We start from the raw sequence: 6000 nt of genomic DNA, 5'->3' as shown, positions 1-6000 counted from the left end.
TCCACGAAAATGGTGGAAAAGTCTCCTCTTCAATATATCTACACCAATGAAAATAACACTACTATCAATAATAGTAATACATCAACTTGCAACCACGGGACAAGCTTGTTCTACGGCAAATCGGACAACATCTCCCCCATTTCTTTCACCTCCCTCAAGGTCACAAAATTAACAACAACATGCCACTCTTAATCCATATATTCAGCAGCTTAACAAAATGAGAGCTGCCCAATAATACAATATAACAACAACAATAGGGCAAACATTAAGCTTAGGAATAGCTAGCATACGATGCATTGAGCGACAAGCTCGGTCCTTAAATAGCAACAAAATAATAATCTACACTTCTTCTTCTCATCAAGATACATATTGATATCGCTACGGCGTGCAGCCCGATCCACACACACATACACACACACACACACACACACACACACACATATATATATATATATATATATATATATATATATATATATATATATATATTATCTCCCAAAACTCTAGCCACAACAACATCATAAAAACACCTCAAAACAGTCCAACATGGTATCACAACTTCTATACGTCTTTTGACCGTCAACTCATAACTTCTAGCTTCAAACAACTGCTTAGATATGATCAAACTTATGTAGGAGAAGAATAGATTACCTTTAAACAACAGGAAAAACTCTCCTTAAACTTGAAAGAACTCACAACACATCAACAACATCATATAAGTGATCTACGCCACTTCTGTAACACTTTTGATGAAGAACTTAGGTGGTTTGGCTTTGAATTTGTGTATGAATCTTTAGGATATGGTTAGAGAGACTTTGGAGATACTTGTGTGTCGTTGTGTAGCTACTAACTAGGTCAAAAGATGTGCATCACTCCTAAGATCCTGATCAGTAGGGACTGGTGGCGGTACTGGTGCTCTATAAAGCTCCTCTGGTGCTAGTGGAGTAGGGGATACTCAGGAAGGTGAATCAACTCGAAACTCTAACGGATCTACATAAACCGCCGGCGATCTACTAATGCCTCCCCTCTCAACAACTTTACCTTTATGACTAGTTGTAGCCATTCTTGTATCAGGTATCTCTGTACAATATATCGAATATGAGTTAGACATTGACTCCTTGTGACTCGGATCTATACTATACGATCTTGATCAGAAAGATGGGTAACCAATCCTAAATGCCTTGTAGCTTCCTATTTATAAATATGGTGCACAACACATCTATAAACAAGACTCTACTAGAAGTGGCTTTGTAGACTCCCTAGGACAAACCTGCTCTGATATCAATTTGTCACACCCCAACCTAAGTGAGGTGTGGCTGGCACTCGGTGTCGTACTGGCCCGAGCGAACCACTTTGCAACTCTTGAATGCTAGACGTAACCTAGAACATACATAGAAAACATGGCTGCAACTCGTAATATATCGTAGGCGGCCAAGCATCATATCAGCTAGCCATCATACTCAAAACATAAATACATGTTCGGGCCGAGGAGGCCACTATGAGTATCAATACCGGACAACCCAAAAAGAAAACATAAATGAGGTCCGACAAGGCCACTAACATACTGTACATACTGAACCTGTATCTACAAAGCCTCTAAGAATATCTGACATTAAAATATCATTGGGATAGGGCCCTGACCTACCCGTAAGTCTATAACAAAATCCGATATCATGACCTCTAGACTCGGCTATACTCCGGATGAAATGGAGTCTTACCGATTTCTCGCTAAATATCAATCCTGTCTACTTTGAGGGCTCGTCAAACTGATTACTTACAGCTGTAGGCATGAAGTGCAGCGCCCCAACAATGGGATGTTAGTACAATGAGATGTACCAAGTATGTAAGGCAGAAAGCAATACAAACAAATAAATTCTGAAAATTAAAAAGCATGAATGAATACAAAAATAGTTTGCTGAATGATAAGAATAAGAGTAAGCTTACCATGTACTGTAGATCGACTTACTAGATCGCTATCACTTGGACCCCTTGGTCCTTCAATCTGATTGAAAAACTCAACATATCATAAGATTCTGAAGTATTTCTATCAACAGTTGCTCAGTGATCTCTTGTTGCATCATCGTTGTCACTTATTATATGAATACAATGTGGTTCTTACTCGTAGCAAGGTAGACCGTCCGTAAGACACACTATAACATTACTATCGGGTGGTACGTACGTGTAGCAAAGCAGACCGTCAGTACGACTGAAAATATTTGGGTCGAACTATGCGTACACATGGGACCATCCATAGCCAACCTTTACCTTACCCATACGTTTCATAGACCATCCATATATTAACCTTCATTATCCCCTTATGCGTTAATAGACCATTCATAGGAAACATACTTATGCATAAATAACATAACAACAACATGCAACAGTCAATATCTTACAAGCTAGGTACTCATATCTATAACGTATAACTTCTTCTACTACTTTCGGTAACTCTCACTTCGTAACGGGCAACTTGTAACCCGTACTCATTGGCTTTAAGGAAACTCATAACTATTCTTAGATTTACACATCCATCGTGACATACTAGTAAAAGGCTTTCGAGATTGTATAATCTTACCTTTACAAATTCATTCGGTACATTGTAAGGCTTGTATTTCATACTGTTTCAAGCGACTCATCGCATTCGTTAACTCAATCTCTACTTCTTTTAATGTATGGAATATCATTACTATTTCCTTTTGTGCACGATTATTCTAGTTAGGTAGTACAATGTATTTCATAATTTATGCAACCTTACGTTCTTCTACATACGATCTATTCTTCATTCGTCAGTTTTCTCATTCACAACCTTTATATTTACGGGGAGATTCTTGTTAAGCAACTTATCACATCTCTTAATCTACATATCTCTATTATTAGCATTAGGGATTTTCCATAGCTACCTTCACTAATCAATGAAACCTAGTTCAGACATTTCATAAGATCGTAGGTTCTATACGTGATTTCTACTTGTGAGCCATTTATAATTTACCATTAAATAAAAGCTATATTTCTCGACGTAGACTCATCATAAGTTCCTTGAGGTCTCTACTTATTTCTAGGAATCATCCATGGATTACAACTACGAGTAACTCATTTCTTATCTATATTTAATTTTGAACTATTAGAGGCTCTTAACCCGTCAACATAGAACATACGCTAGGACTCGTCCCCTTGAACTTCCTATAAGGGTGACATCGTTATGGAATCATGCTGGAATAAGAAAGGGAAATCCTTACATACTTTTAAGTCGATCATTCGGCGAAGATGGTAGGAAAGTCTCCTTTTCAATATAATCTACACCAATGAAAATAATACTACTATCAACAATAGTAACACATCAACTAGCTACAACGCGACAAGCTTGTTCTACGGCAAATCGGACAACATCTCCCTCGTTTCTTTCACCTCCCTCAAGGTCACAACATTAATAACAACAGGCCAACCTTAATCCATATATCCAACAACTTAACAATACGAGAACTACCCAACAATATAATATAACAACAACAATAAGGCCAACATTATGCTTAGAAATAGCTAGCTTACGATACATTGAGTGACAAGCTCGGTCCTTAAATAGCAACAAAACAATAATCTACACCTCTTCTTATCATCAAGTTACATATTAACAACACCCTCTCTCTCTCTCTCTCACACACACACACACACACACATACACACACACACACACACACATATATATATATATATATATTTATATAGACAAAATCTCCCAAACTTCATCCACAACAACATCATAAAAACACATCAAAACAGTCTAACATGGTATCACAACTTCTTTACGTCTTTTGACCGTCAACTCATAACTTCTAGCTTCAAAAAAATTAGCTAAGGCTTAGATATGATCAAACTTATGTAGGAGAAGAAGAGATTACCTTTAAATAGCAAGAAAAACTCCAAGAACAACTCTCCTTAAACTTGAAAGAACTCACAACACATCAACAACATCATATAAGTGATCTCCACCGCTTCTACAACACTTTTGATGAAGAACTTAGGTGGTTTGGCCTTGGATTTGTGTATGAATCTTTAGGATATGCTTAGAGAAACTTTAGAGCTGCTTGAAGGTTTGATTTTGTCGAAAATGATATTTATAGATGATAGTTATCACTTTATATAACAAGGTAAGCTTCAACCGACTTTGTGGGTCCAAAGGAAGCTGCTTGCGTAGTCTCGCAAAAATGCGATTATCTCTCTATTCCTATATCGTATTGATGAATAGTTTAATGAGTTATAAATTAGACTCGTAGATCTTAAATTTTATAAGTGTATCTCCCCGTAACTCAAAGTATATTTAGATAAAAGCTCAGTGAAAATTGACCCAAATTTAGGTCAAATTATAAATGTTACGTGCGACAACTTTTGCCGTGTTTTGTTTTACAACTTGTTTGGCTTAAAAACTAAACATACAAATATTATATGATTCAATTACATTAAAACATTACCTCCTTAGGATATTAAGCATACCTTGTTTACCCCAAAATTATGGGTTATAACATCTTCAATTCGTTTAACCTCCAACCCTCACGGTACTTCCTTAACACTTGTTTTAGCCCATCATTGTAAAGATCCTTAAGCTCTCCAGCTTACATCAATTCACTTAATATTCATTGTAGAATGAAAATATGGGTTGTTGCACTTGTATTTTAAGGATTTGGTTGTTTTGAGTCCCTCTCGATGACGTTGTCCATGTTCTTGTGCATTATTGTCGATAATATTTCTCTCAAAGTCTAAAATGTTCCTAGTTGGTACTTTGAGATCGGAACGTATAATTCATTCTGAGTTTAAACTTAATGCTTGAAATTGATTCTACATTGCACTTATACGTATATGTATCTATTTTACTTTACCGAGCAGCATTATAGATGGTCGATATGGCACCTGTGTGCAATCCCTGATCAGTTGGGTACGAAGAGACACAATATGATATACTACTGAGCCATTGAATGGCCGGGTACAACTAAGCCCTTGTGTGGCCGGGTACGATCGAGCTCTCTATGAGGCCGGCCACAGAATAATATGCTATAAAATACCACATAGCCCTTTTGTGGTCGGGTACAACCAAGATCTCTTGAGTTCGAGTACAACCCGTACCCTTTGAGGCCGAGTTCGATGTAATAGAAGAAATAAACTTTACGAGTCCTCTACGAGGACGGATATGATATGAATTATGTGCCCCAAAGAGTGACGGAGTATTATTATATTATAATTAATGCATAGTCTCCATGAGTGTTTAACCTTTATAAAACTTGCATACTTAAAGTGTGATGGTTTCTACAGTTTACACCCATCGGTGGCTGGTCTTCGGTAATCAGGTTGAAATCATGAAATCTTGTTTCTTATGTTATGTTTTGGATTACATATCTCCTTAGTCTTGCATACTCAGTATATTTTCCATACTGACGCCCCTTTCTTTTGGGTGATGTGTTCATGCCCACAGGTACAGATAGACCCGGTGGCGCCCCTCCCCAGTAGGTGCATGAATTAGCTGTTGGTTATCGCTATCCACTTCTCCGGAGTAGCTATTCAAAAATCGATAGGTACTGACGCATGTGTTCTAATAATTTTGGGTATGGTGGGGCCCTGTTCGGACCAAGTTGTGTATATGTATATTCTCTCGGTACTCTTAGAGGCTTGCAGACTAGTGTTTGATTGTATGTAAAGGTGGGTTATGACCATGTTGATAATAGTTGTAAAGTTGTATAAATATTAACGGTACTTTCCCAGTCAGTTGTGTGCATCTTAATTTCCAATATTGCTTCTTAGAGGCCCCACTGGCCCAGGTTTTATGACTAAAAAGAGTAAGTATGAACGTCAGTTCGCACGAGACTTCGAGCGTAGTGTAGGGTTGCACCTCCCAAGTTGGGGTGTCAAAATTTTTGTATCAAAGCAGGTCGTGTCCTAGGAAGTCTACAAGCCATATCTAGTAGAGTCTTTTTTATAGGTATGTTGTGCATCATACTTATAAATAGGAGGCTA

The sequence above is a fragment of the Nicotiana sylvestris genome, chromosome 9 (genome assembly GCF_000393655.2).
Source record: "Nicotiana sylvestris chromosome 9, ASM39365v2, whole genome shotgun sequence".
NCBI lineage: Eukaryota > Viridiplantae > Streptophyta > Magnoliopsida > Solanales > Solanaceae > Nicotiana > Nicotiana sylvestris.
This window is presented reverse-complemented; position numbering follows the sequence as displayed.